At 53.0% G+C, this 17,794-nt stretch overlaps 1 protein-coding gene across 4 annotated transcripts in view; it reads left to right on the top strand.

Moving 5' to 3' along the window:
* The window catches only part of LOC141474578 (protein CEPU-1), a 387,134-nt gene that overhangs the window by 333,933 nt on the left and 35,407 nt on the right, over nt 1–17,794 (top strand). The gene's annotated exons all lie outside the window — the stretch shown is intronic.

The raw sequence follows: 17,794 nt of genomic DNA, 5'->3' as shown, positions 1-17,794 counted from the left end.
GCCTAGCAACAATATGTGTTTGTGTGTTGAAACTCCGTGCTTCTGCGAGGAGGAGGAGGCAGAGGAAGGCTGGCACGGGGTGGTGGAGCACTTGGGGTGGCCTTGTTGAGGTTGCGCAGTCCATGGGGTGCGTTCGTGTGCTCTTCAAGCACGTGCAAGCACACCCGGGCTCTCGGAGGGGACGTGCAAGCGTGGCCACACATGATGGTCAAAGCAGATGGACGTTCACGCAAGGTATCTCCCGTGTCCATCCTTCAGGATGTGTGCCGGGCTGCATGGTCGGACATATGGAGCCCCCTGAGCTCTTAGGGAGACAACCTCGGGGAGGATTAATGGAAAATTTCTAATCCCTTCCTAGCAACCTCTTTTTCTTTTTTTCCTTCTCCTTCTTCTTCTTGTGATTTGGCCAGGAGCCCTCTTAGCATGACACACCAGCCCCAGCATTGGAATCTCGTCTTGGGCTAATTTTCGAATGCTGATGGGGGTATTGATTTGGAAACAAGCTGGGTTAAAAAGGCATTGGTTCTCGTACACAGAGTCGGGTTGAGCTAATCCGCCGTCGATATGCCAGGCCTGAGCGTTATTGACAGCCTAATGAATAGAAGGGGGGAAAAAAACCCCAACCCAGGGCCTTTATTCCCCCCCAACTCCCTCCCTTTCCGTTTTCTTTTTCCTCTTCGAGCAATCAAGCAAACTAAACAGAGCCGGACTTTCTCCATCTCCATTAACCGCCGAGAAAAAACGGATGCATTGCCAGCCCGGGTCCTGGCTGTTTATCTCCCCATCTCTTATTACCTGCCTGAGTTTCTTAAGCCAAAGTCGATCACCCGCAAGTTCTGAAGTCGCTATCGGGGGCTGGGGTGATGCAGGACAATTTCTATCCGTTCTCTTCCGATTCCCGTTTCCTCCCCTAAATTTCCCGTGTCATCAGACGGCCGGGTCCATCCCTCCCGTCTTGCTCTGTCATTAGGACAAGATGTTTGGGTCCTGGGGGGAAAAGGGTTGTATCTTAACTCCTTGCAGAGGTACAGTTAGGTACTGGAGGATTCGGTGATGGGCTCAGTCCTATAACGAAGTGAATATTCTCACCGCTGCCGATGGAAATACCGGCTCTCAGGAGAAGGCTCCCTAATTTCAAGGGCTCACCCTGCCCTTTCTCGGGTGGAAGGTGGCAAGAGCCTTAATGTGCAGCAATGTGCTGGAGCAGGACTTCAGAATGAATATCGTGTCCAATTAAAGGGAGGCCTGCCTTAATGACCCCGATTAAAATTTGGCTGGGGTGCCGGGATTAACTCTCCTGCCTTGGAAAATGAGCCCAATAAATACAGAAGCCGATATAATCCTGTCCTAAAACACGTTCAGCTTGTGGGAAGCAGCGCTTGCACTTTCCTCCCAGGAAGGCAGGGTGTCCGAGCGCCAGATTTCAGGGATGTGCCAAGTTCTGCAGGTGGCTGGGGGGCTTCTTGCCCCTTCCCGCAGCCTGATAGGAAGGGAGAAGCAGCGAGAGGAGACGGAAAAGGGAGGGGAAAACCCTCTTCAACAGGGTTAGTACAGAAAGAGGGTTGTTCTAAGCAGGTCCTGACTTACCCCTTGCTGCGCCAGGAAAGGGCCTGGGGGCACAGCTCTGGAGGCAGGAGCGCTCCAGCCTCTCTGGATGCAATTAAATCATACCCTGGGGCAGGCTGCACTTTCCAAAGGGACTGGCCGCAGGGGGCAAGGAGCTCTTCCCTTTCCAGCCGGGATTTCAGCAGCCTGCTCCTCCCCCAGGCAGGAGTCTGAGGGGTCTAGCCACCCACAAGTCTGAGGGTCTAGCCACCCTCAGCCCATGCCAGGCATCCCTCCTTCTCCCCAAGTTTAGGGGTTATCGCTGGGAAACGGCCACGGATGGAGGAAATGAGGAGCTGGGGCATCCCTGGTGTCTGCCAAGGGCTGCTGGGGGGGGGATGACAGAGCAACAGAAGGCGGATAGGAGTGGGAGAAGGAGCTTCCGTGAGGGTATGAGGGATGGGGATGGTCCCCCCTGGCAGGGAGACAGAATCGGCATAGAAACCAGCAGGAACCAAGGATGTCCATGCTGCAGCGAGGGAAACGCCGCACATATATTTCTAGGTTGACGGTATTGATGGCTGAGATCCCAAAATAGGTGGGTAGAAGGCACCTCAAGAGCTAATTTAGCCCATCCCCCTGTAACGAGGCAGGGACATGGCTGGCAAACACATGTGAGAGCTATTCTTGAAAATCTTTAACAAAGCAGGTTCTTCAGCCTCCCTAGACGATCTATTCTACTGCCTCACTACCTTTATAATTAGAAAATGTATAGCTAATATCTAACTTAAACCTTCTTTGTTGCAAGTGGAGTGGAGTTTTTCTTCAGCCTATCCCCGGCGGACGTGGGGAACAATTGATCTGCGTCCTCTTCGGAACAACCTTGAGGTTTTTGGGAAGGTTGTTATCGTGTTGCCCCTTCGCCACCTTCTCTCTGAAAGGATGCGAGCCCCGTTTCTCCCAGCTTTTCCTCGCCCGTCAGGCTTTTCAGAAACACTTGTCAGCCTTAAAATCCTGCTACAAAAAGGCAAAAGGTGATTTCTGCCGATCCAGGAATAGCAGGTTGGTGGAATGTCTCCTTCCCGCTGCCTCCATGCTAATATGGGACAAACGAGCCCGGGGAGGAGATGACAGACCCTTGGCATTGAATGCATCAAAGTTCAGACCTGCTATTTTCGAGCAGTGCTTTAAAAACGGGGTCAGGCCTGGCGTCAGTGATGCCAAGTTGATGTGAGCCAACAACATCGCTGCAGGAGGTACAAGGAGGTTCTTTGGGCTTGGATCTCCCCGGAAGAAGAGGTCCCAGACCTAAAATGAACAGCTCGGGGTCATCTGCGGTGTCAGGGAGGTGGTCCTTGCCTGTCCCCCTCCCTCAGGCCTCGTTTCTTCTTAGGAGGAGGTGTCCGAAGACCAGAGAAAGCAGAGGGAAGCAGCACTTCCTATGTTTGCAGGAAATTGCTTTATGCCCCATCCCTGGAAGTGTTTAAGGCCAGGCTGGATGGGGCTTTGAGCAACCTGCTCTAGTGGAGGTGTCCCTGCCCATGGCAGGGGGGTTGGAACTCGATGATCTTTAAGGTCCCTTCCAACTCTAACCATTCTATGATTCTATGACTCTTGGGAAGAGTGAGGTGTTCCTGGGTGAAAATTCCAAAGAGAAGCCCCCCTTGAGGTGGGGAAGCTCTGAGCTTGGAGGGAGGCAGAAACCCGGCGCGAGAAAGAGGACTTAGACCCCATTGATCTCCGAGGAGCGATGCTTTCCCTTCTTCTCCTGTATCCTGCTCTGATTTCCTTAGCAAATCCCATTTCTTCCCCCTGCAGCATCATCTCGGGCTCAGCCTCTCCCTTTTCCCCACTCCCGGCAGGACACTCCAGCTATTTAAGTTTTTTCTCCGGGTTCCTGCTTTTCAAAGAGAAGAGGGGAGGGAGGAGGATGGTGTCTGGAAAGCTCTTATTTGTATTGATAATAAGCCGTCTCCAATGCGGCGCCTGCAAAACACTCCCACTGCCTTGTAAGATGCATTAAGGAAAGTTGGCCTTATCTCGGCGCGGGAAATGGACTTGGGGAAGGAGGCACGGTGCCTGCCGGAGTTTAATCTCACTTAGGCACACAAATTTGCATGATAGAAAATGGTGGAGTTTTAGTGCTTAGAAAGAAAGAAAGAAGTTTAAAAAAAAAAAAAAAAAAAGAGAAAAAAAAAAATTTATATAAAAAGGCAGGCAACTGGGGGATATTAGCGCTTTCCTGCTTCTTTATCAGTTTCCGTGGCCCTATCTGGCTCTTTTTGTTGTCAGTGGAGCAACTAATCACCCCTCCCCTTTTGTTTGGTGTAAATGAGTTTTCCCACTCTTTCCCAGGTTAATCTGCAAATCCCTGCCTTTGTTTGGGAGTTAATTACCTGTTCGATGGAGTCGGGGGGGGGGGGGGGACTGCGGGCGGGCTGTCCCGGTGTCGGGGGGCAGAGGTTGACGTGTGGGTGGCACCGGGGCCACCCCGGGAACGTCGCTGCCAAGGTGTGCGCGGGTGAGATAAAGCCACCGGAGGGGCTGCGGCACCTGAGCTGGCTTTGTTTCAAGCGCTGAACTCTCCCCAGTTAATTTTCCTTTGATGCCGTAAACCCCTTGGACTCGTGGGAGAAGGAGGATGACTTTTTTGCGGCTGCTTTTCTGCCTTGCGCCGGGGGGGGCGCGCGGGAAACGGCGTCCCTGACGAGGAAGGATCGGTCCCCGCAGTCGTCCTCACTCTTCTCTAAAAATCCTCAAAGTGTTTTGTAGGGAAAACAGAGTAGGTGGGAATTCATTGCTTAGGATTTGTTTTTTGGTTTTGGTTGTTTTTTTTTTTGCCGGAGATGCCCCAGTGCTTCCTGCCCAGGAGCTTTGGCACCGCTGACGGAGCCAGGAGGGATGAACTTGTCCCCTGCACCACCAAAGCCACCGGTGGTGGGGGTGAGGAAGTCCCAGAGGGATGTGCCCAGGGCTTTTTGGCAGCTGGGTGGCCATGAGGGTGTGTAGACATTGGCCATGGGCTGGAGTTTCGTACTAGGTAGGACTCTTCCCAGTAGAAACTACAGGAGCTGCTTCTGGTGTGGGTTTTTCTGGTGTGTCCACACCTTTTCCCCCCTATAAGAGTAGTTTGCCTTCTAGAAGGAAAAGCGGGTTTAGATAATGCCTTCTAAAAGGCACGTGGAAAGCTGGGAGAGCCTCCCCAAAGTGGAGAAGAAAACAGCGGCACGAAATCGAAATCCTCCCTCGCTTCGCCCGCGCTCCCGGCTCCTTTGACTGATGCGTTCCTTCCCCATCTCTCTTTTGTTGCTAATCACCGTCCCTCCGTCAAAGCCTCTTTTCCTTTTGTCTCGGGGCTGGTGTGGAGGACGGAAGGTCTCCCACGCGCTCTCGCAGGCTTGTCCTAGTTGTTGGCTTCGCATCCCCCTTCTGCTCTGCTCCGGTGGGAGCATCCCCATCCTTTCCGCCTCTCCCGCATCCATCCCTGCCCCCGGATCTCTCCGACTCCCTCCCAAGGTTATACCAGCCCTCGCTTCTCCGGCGGGGGGGGGGGGGGGAGGCTCTCAGTGGATGGGTTTATTCCCCAGAACTGCCCTCACGATGTGGCCCCGCACCCGGCGTGGGGCCGGGCAGGCTCCCTCCGGCCTCCCCCCAAGTCACTTGACCTCTTTGCAAATCAATTTAACATCTGTGAGGCAGAGATAATAATTGTCACCTCCTTCACAGGGGGGGTTGATGAGGATTAATTCATTAATGTCGACAGAGCTCTTTGAAGATGGAGCACGCTATCTGAGAGCTAAACGTTATTATTAATTAGCAATTATATCGTGGGGTGGGAAGGGGGGGGGGGAGAGCAGGGACTCCAGAGCCCGTACTGGAAGCACTTGCTCCGGGCAGCTTTTGAGCTGCCCCAGTTTCATGCTGGAGGGAGCCAGGGATGCTGTGTCCTGCCGGGGACGTGTCCCACTCATGCTGTGGCTTGTCCCCCTTCCCAGAGCATGTGAGTGGGGGGAGTAAAGAGTGGGAGGGATGGGGAGGTGAACGGTGCTGGAGTGCGTTAACCACTGTCCCGGTTGGAAGGAGAATGAGTTGGTCGTGGAGACGTGGTGGTGGTGAAGGGGAGGCGTCATCCCCGCCTGCCTGGCACCCCAGCGATGCCAGACCCATGGGAGGATGCATCCTGTTCCCAAGGAGAAAGAATTGGCAGGAGCAGGGAGCGAGGGGAAGGAAGAACCGGTGATTCATAGGACACACAGACCGTTTTCGCTTCCTTCCTGTTTTTCTTTTTCACCCAAACCAAGGCTGTGGTGAGTTTCTCTGGTTTTCTCCCCCGGGAACTGTAATCCAGTGTGTTGTGGGGTTCCCCTCAGCAGTGTCGATATGAGCCCTTTGGGGTCCCCGCCGGCCGCCCCGTGCCCTGGTGGAGGGACAGCACAGCGATGCCAGCAAAGCTGGAGCCATTTCCACCTCCGACGCCCCCGTGGCGCCGCTGTTTCCCCCCTCCCCATCCCCAGCGTGTGCTTTTGTGAGCTCGGTGTAACTCTTTGCTGCTCCCCCGGAGACGCGCAGAGCGGTGGGGGTCACCCTCTGATCACCCCACTTCTGGAAAACAAGAGCCTGCTCCTCTTGGAGCCTTTCTGAGCCTGATGGCCCATTCACCCGTCCTCTCCAAAGGCTTTCAGCGAGAGGTCGCCCATCTCACCCAGAGCCATTCAACAGCAGCCCCATTAATCCTTTCTGCGGAGCTCCGGCAGCTCTCCGAGCTGGAGGGAGGACTTGAGTCCTCTGCAGGTCTCCAGCTCACGGTGGTTCCCCTCCTTCCATCGTCCCCAAGGGCACAGCCAGCCGGAGGGGGTGACACAGCAGCATCCCCGTGCCACCGGGATGCACATCAGGCATCTCCCCGCCCTACGGTTCCCGAAGTCCCCCTCATTCAGCGTGATGAAGCTGCTGGTGGTTTAATGAGGTCACTGCAGCTTAATGTTACTGCAGTAATCTCTTTTGTTTTACTACATTAAAATATTTGTGGTGGAACGTTTGGACCGCTGTAATGCGATAGCGCTACCTTAATGTTACTGTTACCATGGCAACGCTAATGGCGGCTCAATAACATTATTGCAATTTAATCTTACGACAATAAAATTAAGGGTAGAACCGCGAGACCTCAACAATGTAATGTTACTACAGTAACAGCATTGTTATCGTAATCGCAGGAGCAGAGTCAACTCGTTGTAGTGTAATATCGGTACCGGCGCTTTATTGTTACTATAGTAACGCGGAGCATCCCCCGAAAGTCGCGGCAGGGGATGGAGGGGAGGAGATGTCGGGGCTGCGCCAGCGCTACAGCCACCCCGGGGTTGTCACACCGGTATAAAGTCACCTTATTTGCCTAATTCCACAATTGCGGTGTTTTTACCGGGGCTTTTCCTCTTCTCCCTCCTTTGCCCGAGCTCTCCGGAGCGGGTCTGTTGTTTTAGCGGCAGTAACTCTGCAGGGAAGGATTTAAAGCCCTGCCTCCATCTAGTTCCAGATCCTTCTGCCCGGCGTTTTATAGCATGTGGCTGTTATGGAGCGATAACGGTTTATATTTATATGTCATCTTTCATCGTGAAGGATCCCAGCACAAGCTACAAATTATTGCTGTGCTGCAGGGCCAGGCAGGCAACCCGGCGTGCCGAGGGGAGGGGGTTTCATCCAAGGGCACCCGAGCTCGGTTTGCTCCCCCGGAGAGGTACCTTCCTGTGCAAACGAGAGTCTCATTAGTTTTGAGGATTTATGCCGAATTCCCAAACTTTGTGTCTCTATGCATCCCAAGCTGTGCGCCCCATGGAGCATCTGGGTGGGCACAGGGAAAATTCTCCCCCTTCCCAGCTGGGATCAGGGAGCTTGTATCAGGGCTGGGAAGGCTTCGTGCAGGTGGTGGGGTAGGGAAACAAGGAGGATTTCTGCTGCAGAAGGCATTTATTATTGCAGTGCAAGGGATTATTATTATTATTATTATTGGGTTGCAGGGGATGCTCTCAGCTCAGCGTCGGGCATCAGCATTCCGAGCGTGGGAGGGATGGGGTCAGAGGGATGGCTCAAGAAAAAGGGGTCCTGGCTGCGGGACTGAACATCTCGGAGCATCTCTTCCTCTCTCCTTCAGCCCAATTTCGTGGGGTTCACCCCCAAGCTGCCAAATTCTGCGAGGCCACGCGTTCGCCTTGGCACGGAGCTGAGGGTGACATCTGGGTGCCATGGGCTCGCTGCAGTTTTCTCCAGCCTCCAGGGGAGGGAGGCAGAGCTGCCGAGCTGTCCCCAGCATCCTGCCCGTATCCTTGCCGCATCCCTCGTCCTTCCCCGGGCCCAGCACGCCCAGGGATGCTCGCTTGCCATGCCACCGCGCTTGCCAGCCCCATTTGATGCCCCACTCGCTCTCTTGCACCCCTGATCTACCCACATCACCTCTTCTCCTGCTTGGCAGGCAGGGATTTATCCTCCTCTTTGAGCTCCCGTGCTCTTTCCCGGCTTGTCGGAAGATCTCCATCCCTCGACAGCTCTTCTCAGTGGGTTTGAAACTGGAATTTGGGTGCGCTGCCGCCTGCCTGCCGGCATTTCGCAAGCCCCGGCACAAATCTGGGCCCGTTCAGCCAGGCAGCTGCTCGCCTCCCCTTGTGCATCAGCATTTGATCTCTCTCCATGGGTATTTGGACTCTGACCGCCGCCGTAATTCCTTGTTTGTCCTTTAATAAAAGACCCGGGAGCCCCCTTGACACCGGAGCTGGAATCGGTGGGACCTGGGGCGTCCTGCGTGCCAGCTCGCCGTGGCAATCTGGTGCCGCATCCATCCTGCCAAACCAGCTCCTCCGGGAGTTACATGTTTGAAAACACGAGCCGCGGCTCATCTCCCATTCAGTGTTTTTTCCCCATCATTTGCTTTATTAAATATTGATTTTCTGTTGCATTATTAAACCTTAAGTCCCGAGCATAAATTCAGAGTTGATACTTTAATCTGGCTCTTCTTTTTTTTTTTTTTTGGCCTTTCAAGCTGGTTTTTCCGGCCAGTCCCCCTGGAGGCAAGTCCAGAAGCAAAAGCCTGTTGCGGAGGCTCGGGAAGCCGGAGAGCAGGAACAGGAGGAACTTTGGTCAAGAGCCCGAGGGACTTTGGTCATTTGATGCAGCTTTTGCCATCGAAGGTGGCATCCACAGGGATCCTGGCTGGCGATCCTGCACAGACCGTGGGTGAAAGGAGGGTTGGGGAGGCATCAGCCAAGCTTTTTTAGGGAATTTTGTGTGTTGTTGGCTGGGAAAAAGATATAGTCCTCTATTTTATTCTTCTGATAGCGTGGAGAGATTGCAGCCTGAAAGGGGCGGTGAGTCTGGAGCCAGTGCGTGGGCAGAGCATCCCTCCACATGCCCTGCTCTGTTTGCTCCCCAGGGTTTTTGCTGCCTTGCTCTGCCAAAATTGCTGTGCTGGGGAAGGAAGCCGCAGATGGCGATGGCTTGTCCTAAAAGCATCTCCTAAAACGCAGCTCCCGGGCGATGCTGTACAAAGCTGCGCGTTTCCACCCTCCAAATCCCCACCGAAACCAGAAGTTGGCCTCGGCCAAAACTCCAGGCAAAGCCAGGAGGGATGCGGGAGGTGGGATCGCCACCGGCGCCAGGCTCGAGAAAGCCACCGGCCGGGCGGGATGGGTGCGAGTGGCCACCGGCACGTCCCCGCTAGCCAAGGTGGGTCGCGTTGACCCGCAGAGGCTGGTCCCCGCTTGCCTCCCCTTCCCTATCGGAGAGCTGCATGCAACCGGCCGCTGCCAACAACCAGGTGTCGGAACATGTTTCCGGAGCCAAGATAACTCCGCGGCCAAAAGGGAGGAGGGGAAAAGCAGTGTGGCAGCGCTGGCAGGTTCAGGAGGATTATAAAAAAAAAAAAAAAAGAGAAAAAATGGGAAAAAAAAAATTAAAAAAAAGCAGGGGGAGGTTTTTTGCAAATGGTTTTTTGGATACCCATCCAAACGGGGCATGCTGGGCGGCATGAAACCCGTGCCTGGCAGCCGGAGCGCTGAGCAGTGATTTAAAACCAGGCTCCCAGCGGCAGGGAGAGAGGCAGAGGGGGAAGCAGATGTGAACACAATGCTGGAGATAAAGGAGAGGCCAAGGGAACAGCTGCCGAAGAGCCAGCCCCGGCACTGAGGGCTAGAAAAACTCCGGCAAATATCCCTGAGCTTAAGGGACGGGGTGGCGGAGCCCGTGGGAGAATGAAGGGGAGGAACAGGGGGAAAATGTGGTGTTTTCTGGACTGGTTTTTCTTGGGTTGAAGCTTGGAGAAGGGGAGTCTCATTGAAACATGGGGAGGGTTGGGATCTTGTTTCGCCCTTCTTTTCCTTTCTGTTCTGGTGCTGCCATGGAGGAGAAGGAGATTTAGCAAAGGAGAAAGGGGAGGAAAAGTGGGAAGCGGAGAACAAAAAGGCCACGAACCTTTGGAAAAGAAGTGGATGTCTGGTCCTTCAGAAAAGACATGGAAATATGACCTTGAAAGATTTCTACTTTGTGTTTTCCGGATCTGGCTGGTGTCTGAGAAGCTGGTGGTGTTGGGGTTGTAGTGGGTCCCCTCTGTCCTGTCCCTTGGAAACGAGGTGGCTTTGTTTGTTAGTGCAGGGCCGGATCCATGGAAGAGCCTTATAGCACAGCCCCATGGGGTGCGGGCAGGAGGACAGGGAGGTCTTGTTGCTCTAGGTGGACCCATGCGCTTGTTTTTCATGTCTGGGTTGTGGGTGCCATCTATCCAGTGGTAGAGATACCCAGATGATTTCAGCTGTGGGTTCCTCTCCTTTCCTCCAGTAGAATCTGTTGTAGGACTGGGAGAAGGCGGTGAAGGTCACAGTCCCCATCCTGTCTTGCTGTCCTACGTGAGATGAGACGAACAGGTCTCAATCCACCTCCCTGGTTGCCGAAACTCCCCATCACTGAGCCCTCCTAGCGAACAGGCATCCCTGATTTTGTACCCTGGACCAGCCGTGGAGACGAGGAGGCCGACAGAGATGTCTTCTCCATGGTTTGCCCTCCTTGTAATCCCTCCTCCTTGCCGCCAGCCCGAGAGCTTCAGCCTTTGATCCTCCTCTTCTTTTGCAAACACTTCTCTCCGCTCGTGGAATTAAATCTCTCGCGCAGTGTTTTCCTTCCCTATCTTTTCTTTTTTGGCCGAGTCTATCTGAAATATTTTTTTTTTTCCTTTTTTTTTTTTTTCCTTTTTTTTTTTGCTCCTTCAGCAGCAGGACTATATAATTGATGGCCTCGCCAAGCTTTGCGAGCTGAACATTAAACCCTTCCTGCCTTGGCTCCGACCGGAGTTCATTACTTTTTGAAAAGCTTTGTTGTCTGTTTGTGCTCAGATGATTGTTGTTGCGGAGGGGAGGATATTGTCAGCAGAGGGAAAGAGAGGAGGAGGGGCTGGATTTGGCCAGGGCTGCTTTGTAATCAAATTCCCACTCCCTTTTAGCAAATTTTTGAGTGGAGAAAAGCCTCTTTTTAGCAAAATTGAAATACCCTCCCGTAGGCAGGGGCGCAAAACTCAGGCCCTTAATTAACGTGCGGCAAAAGGTTGTCTCGCTCTTGGGGCGGATAGGAAAATGCCTCTGGCACCGTGTTTTCCTTATTCTGGTGCTGGGGGGCACTGGGTAGGTGGGGTTGGGTTTTTTGGGGGGTTTGTTGGGGTTTTTTTTTTGCAGGATGCACATGGTTTTCTGTGTCTTTCGGCCTTTTCTGGCAAGAGGAAGCAGAAGTGCTTGGCTTGCCCTGCGCCGGTGCTTCTTCTGGCTCCCCGTCTACCTCCGTGGTTTTTCCAGCACTTTAAAACACAGCAAGGCTGAGGTGATTACAAGGATTGGAGATGCAGTGACACTTCCCTGCCAACAAGTAATTGATTTATTAAAGACATTACAATGCATTCACGGCTGAGCGTAAGAGTTGCCTTTGAACTCGCTGGAAAAATCCAAAGGGATTGTGCCTGTTTGCAAGTACCGCTGGCAGAATAAATCTGCGCTCCCCCATCGCCTTCCCCCCCCTCTCTCTCCCTCCCTCTCCCCGTCCCCGGCACCGCCGCAATTTCATTTCCCTTTGACTGGCGCGAGTAAATATCACAGCTCGACAACTCCCGTCCAGTGACCGGTGTGATCCAATTTAATAGCATTTAAAAATTCAAAGTGATTGTTAGCCAAATGGAAATGTAAGATTTCATACCCAGCCTGCCTTGGGGAGGAAAGGAAGAATGGAGGGAGGGGTACAGGGGGGATGTAGACAAATGGACTAGATAAAAAATAATGGAAAGTAACTTAATTAAAGAGGCTCGAGCCAAGTTAAAAACAGTAATGGTTTTGAATCAGAGAACTGCAGGTTTTAAAAATGAAAGGGAAAAAGGAAAGAAAGGAAACTGTGGATAAAGAGCCTCCAAAATGATAAAATGGGAGGAGAAGGTGGCATAGGAAGGAAGGGGTAAAAATAGTCCTTCCATGGAAAGCACATGGGGAATAGACGATGCCGTTGATGAGGCTGGGCATTAGGAAGACAAATAGGGAAATTAAAGGATGCTGGGGGGGTGGGGAGAACTCCCTGCGGCTTTCCCGGTGTCCTCGGAGGCACGAGGGTGGCCGAGAAGAAGGCTCGAGGGCTTCGTTTAGGAGAAATGGGAGATGTAGGAGCAGTCCTAACGGAAAAGGAGAACAGCCCCCGCGTGCTCCGGGTGCACCGATATCCCTGCCTCCCGGTACCGTCACTCCCTCCTTTTCCTTTCCTTTTAACTCCACCAAAGGCAGCCTGTTTGGGTTGAGAATTGGTAATGAAATTTTAATTGCCCCTCTGCGTACGCAGACATCCTGCTGTGCTCTCCGCAGCCCCGTGCCTAATTTTTAACCCCCGTGCTCTCGGCTCCTGTGGCCCTGTGGAAATACCGTGGCCTGGCAGCCATCCCGGTGCCTTTTCCGTGGCTTCGTGGAGAGCAGGTGCTGGTGGAGCATCCATCCGAACGGCTGCTTTTGGGCCATGTGCTCTTCAGGCCTCATTTCTCCACCCGTGAAGCGGGGATAGTACCACTCCCTTATCTTAGTGGGGTGTTTTGGAGATAGGGTTAATTAATAGCAGACCCCGAGAAAGTGGAGGCAATGATGTGCACAGACACCAGGCATCTGCGGAAAATCCTTGTCCTCGGGGGCCGGGAGCCGGGGAGGTGAATTAAGGCCCCAGGAACCAACCCTACCCTTGCTGAACTTTGGGAGCTAAACCTTGCAGAATGCTCTTTTGAGGATATTTGGAGGCGTGGGAAGGATGATGTGCATCATCACATGGATCCTGGCTCGTTGGTGGTTGCTGTCCTGCTTGTTTCTGGCCAAGCCTTGGGTTGATCCCTTGGGTTTGGGGCAGTCGGTGTGTTGGGTCAAGGTGGATGCCGACAAGGTGCCTTGGGGAGGGACCAGAAGAAGGATGTGCGAGGATGGAGCCTTGCAGAGGAGAGCTTGCATGAGCAGGATTACGTAAAAACAGTGACTAAGGGGAGGGAGGAGCGGACCAGGGCAGCTTTGGGTAGGTGGATCTGCCTCTGCCAGCACGATGGATGGGTTCGCAAGTCTCTTGTGTTCCCAGGAGGAGCAGCAGCATCTGGAGGCACAAATCATCTCACCGGCGGTTCGTTTTGAACTGATGGGCCTTCCCGACCTCCCGCTTTATAAGTAGAAGAACAAAGGGTCTGGACATAAGGAGCAGCCTCCAGACCACCTAATCAGAGAATAATAGGGCCGCGCTCCCTGCCTGATCCATTAATTTACCACCGGAGTCAAAGGCGATCACAGGAAGAAGCCCAAGCAGAAGCAAAGGCTCTGGCTGGAGTGTGGGGAGGCACCTGCAAGGGCTGGAGCTTGGGAAGGACAGGAGGAAAAGGGCTGTCTGGAGACAAGGGGTGATGGCAATGGCGCCTGTGGATTTATTTTTGTCATCCAACCTTGTTCCCTGTGCCAGCAAGGGCAGCACATCCACCTCTCGCTCCCCATCACATCCCTCTCCTAAGCCGGGTGCCGGCGCAATGCCTAGAGGCAGTTTGTAAGTAGGGATGTCCCGGAGGACTGTGGATACAGCTCGTATCCATCTGCTCTCTCCTTTTTCACATGGTCGTGGAGAGCCCCGTGGGGCAAAGGCTGTATTTTCGTGTCTCAGAGGTACAGCACCTCGTGCGGTGGGGTCTGAGGGAGTAAAACAGAGTCATGGAATGGCTTAGGTTGGAGTAGGGCAGCTTGGGAGGAGAGGAGGGATGTAAGTAGTTGGATAAATAGAGGCAGGAAGGACACAGATAGAAGCTACAAATAGACTTCAGTTGCAATTCCATCAAAACTCGGGGCTCTCACTCAGTTCCACGTTAAGGCCATGAATCTCGATGGGTTTAGGGGGTTTTTTTGTTTGTTTTTTGGTGGGTTTTTTTTTTTTTTTTGAAGTAAAACCCGTCCGACACAGCGTTTCGGGAAGCGCCGCTCATCCCTGGGCACGGGCGGCACGGCTCCTCGAATTAGATTAGTGTCAGTGTGGAAAGTGTAATCATAAACACTTACTTTGTGCTCGAGTCGGGGGAGAAGAAGGGAGCACGAGTGCCAGAGCGCGGAGATAAGAACAAATATGCAAGAGCGTAGTGTGTTTTTAATGGAAGGGAGATTTATTTCTCTCGGTGTCTTTTTAAGCCTCTAGATAGATCGTAAAAAAAAAAACCCAACCCAACCCACACACAACCTGTCTGCCTGAAATAGCCGAAATGTAATTTAAAGAGCATCATTTTAACTAATACTTCACTTCAGAGACACCTGCCCCGTATTCATTGGAGATACGGGCTGCATTAGAGCATCTGATTTATCTTTGGAAAAGATGTTGGAGCTCCTTTGTTCCCACAGGTCCCTTTTGATGGGTGAAGTGGTTCAGGGCCGATTCGTCGTGCTCAGGACTCCACGTGATGCTCGCTCCTGGTGGGCAGGGAGTTGGGGGACACAGGGAGAGCCCCCAGCTTTGTGGGAGCGGAGCATGGCTGGGAGCAGGACCTGTGTGGCAAATATAGGGCACGGCTTCTTGCCCTCTGGTTCGTTTTGGGGGAGAGGAGCTGAGGTTTCCTGCTGAGTTTGGTGGGACAAAGTGTGCTGGTGGACCCATCGACGAGGAATATCGTGTAAACTTGGCCGCTCGTTGGTTCGGGACCCTCCAGCTTGACTGGGATGTGATATTTGCAGGCACATCCACTTGGGATGCAGAGTCTAAACTAGATCCGTGCATCTCGGCGTACGTGAGCCCTAGATTCACACAGGATGCAGGACTGTCCCTATGCAGATATTCCACCCCCCTGCAGTTCCTGTGACCGTAGACTCTGGGTGTGTTATCACCTTATACGCAGTTGTCTCTTTAATAAGCCTGTGAGGAAGAGACATACTTGTCATTGTGTTGATAAAGAGAGATGACGCCCAAAGAGAACGGAGTGTTTTGCCCAGGACCGCCGTGTCGGAGCAGGGAGCAGTGCAGGCATCACGCCATCCTTCTCTGCAGCTTGATAACCTGCAGTAAGTGAGCCTTTTCCAACATTAAAATAAAGGGAAATTCCACAAATCATGACTTTGTCCCGGGATGTGACCCCATGGAGGAGAGGATCCAATGTCATCCTGCATCCCCCAGGAGATGGCAGCTCAGAGGCTGGTCCCAGAAAGCTCCGAGATCCTGGGTGGCTTTGTTCTGCTGGGGGACAGCTATCGAGGGCGAGGGAGCGTGGGGGGCGAGCAGGAGGAGAGACGGGGAGAGGAGAGAGCTATTGTCAAATCCCTGGCTCGCCCTTTTCTGATCTGAAGTTCACTTGTAATATTTTTCTCGACTCGGGTTGCTAATGCGTTTTGTTCTCCAGAGTGCGCGTGGCCCGGCTTCCCGCGCAGCCTTTAATTAGTTTCTGGATGATGACATCTCCGCTGAGAATCATCTCGTCGTGTCCCTCCGATCTCGGGGGGAGATAAAGGAATCTAATAAAGACATTCAGCATTTCTAGGTGATGGGTTTGACAAGCTTTGTATTAACAAGAAGTCGTGTTCAAACTTTTGTCGGGCACCCTCGGCGCGCCAGGGCTTGTCCCCACGCGGGGACTTTTCCCCGGGGGGGTCTGGTGGAGCCTCCGGTGGTGCCTCGATGGGACGAGAGGGGCAGAGATGGGGACCCTGTGTCCCCGAGGGAGTGAGACGGAGTCACCGTCGGTTTGATGGTCACGGTGAGAGAGGCTGTCGTGCCATGAGGAGAGGTGTCAGTAATGCTGCAAAGATGATGGAAATGTCATAAGGTTTCAAGACCCTTCAATTTTCTGCTCTTTCTGAGGCGTTGCTTGACTTGTTGGGGGAATCCCAGGTGGCTCAGGGTGCCAAAACTGGGAACTAGATCCTTTCTCCATGTGTGGAGCTGAAAATGAGAGCTGTCTAGACAGGGAGCTGAACCGCCCAACAGTCCTTGTTTGTCTGCATTTCTTCACAGTTAGCAATGCAAGACCTTTACTTTTTCATCTTTCTTTTTTTTTTTTTTCCTTTTTTCATTCGTTATCATCAGGCTCATTTTAGAGGAGGCAACACAGTCCAAAGCAGTGCCACGACTTCCTTGGGGTATCGTACAGTGAAAGCAGAACTCTAGGAGGACCTGCTTTGGCAGGGGGGTTGGACTAGATGATCTCCAGAGGTCCCTTCCAACCCCATGTCATTCTCTGAAACCTGAATGCTGGATTCTGCCGGCTCTGCAGAGCTACTTATTAATAAGCACACTCTTGCTTGATTTCCCCAAAGGTGTGGGGCTTGGTGTCGGGTCTTTCTCCCTTTTTTTTTTTTGTGGTAGGAAAAGCGATGTAGATCCTTTCAGGGGATCAAATCCAGCCAGGCAGCACCCCGGCTCCTCCAGATCCAGGTTGGTGACCCGGTCCTGTCCAAAAGTCAGGAAAAAGTCCTTGTCCTGGAGACCCGGCTCTCCTTTGGTGCCATGTTTATTCCGGCAGTAGGAGCCTGGCTGATTTATGCTGTCGTAAGTGGAATCAGATTGAGCTCCCTTTTGGCACTTAGCTATAAAGTTTGTCTGCAGAAACCCTGCTGCTTATGCAGTGAATTATACCCACGTTCACAAATACTTTACTAATGAATGATTGGAAACGTCTTGTTTCCCCCCTCCTCTTCTGAATTATTACGACGCCGTGCCGTATAACCTGCTGCAGAGACGGGCATAAAAAATTCCGTGTCCTCCAAGCTCGGGAGAGCTTTCCTGCAACTGGAGCCGTTACTTACTGGGGAAATCATTTAGACACATCTCGGTGCCGTATGACACATCTCATTACGCCTTGCTTTAAAAGGAGCAATTGCCATTAGTTATTTATTAATTGCTTATTAAGGTCGTTACGTATGTCCTCTTCATTTCCAGGCTGCTTTCTTCACGGCTTTGGCTGCCACCGGGTTGGCGCAGAGGGGGCTCGGTCCCGAACCTGGCACGTCGGAGGGGAAGGGGGGAATTTATGCAAACCAAAGGTGGGATCCAGCACCTGGAATTGTAAGGTTTTTATATACAAGCCTATCTGACTGAGGAGCGTAGCTGGAAAAAGGTGCTAAGGCTGTGTTTGCCCCTCCTCATACCCCACGGACTTCTTGACTATGGCTCCCGTGTGATGGAAGGATGCTCTCTGTTTTTCTCTTAATTATGATTGTGTTAGAGCAGCACAACCTGATTGAAAAGCCCGTTATAATCCACCTGTAATTGAAGGCACAGGTGTCTCCGTTTGCTCCCTGCCTTCCTTTAAAAGGCAGAAGGGGTTTGACCACAAAAGAGGGAGAAGGCGGAATGGAAGTCCCTGATTTGGCGACAGCCGGAGCTCTGTACCTTCTCCTGACCCGGCGGCTGCTGCCAGAGGAGAGGAAAATGCTCTGGTTACAGCCTGGAGGAGTGGGATGGGAGCCCAGTGTGGGGGTCCCTGCCTTGCCCCCCATCCCAGCTGGCTTTGGAGGACCCCTCTGTTGCTGTCACGGGAGCGTGGGCTCGCTCCGACTCATAGCGTTGACACAAACAGGTCTGGGGCACACGGGGCTCCCCCTCCCCGAGTCCTGGAGGCAGGACCGATGGCAGCAGCTCTCTGTAAGACACGGGGAAGTCTTTGGGTGACAGCAGTAAGAGGCTGTTATTAAAAGCAGGAGCAGCGGCAGCCTGATGTTCAGGAAGCTGCCAGCGCGCATCACAGATCGCCTGCAGAACGGCG

This window comes from Numenius arquata, chromosome 22 (assembly GCF_964106895.1).
Source record: "Numenius arquata chromosome 22, bNumArq3.hap1.1, whole genome shotgun sequence".
Classification (NCBI taxonomy): Eukaryota; Metazoa; Chordata; class Aves; order Charadriiformes; family Scolopacidae; genus Numenius; species Numenius arquata.
Note: the sequence above shows the minus strand (reverse complement) of the source record. Positions and strands in the feature narration are given on the sequence as shown.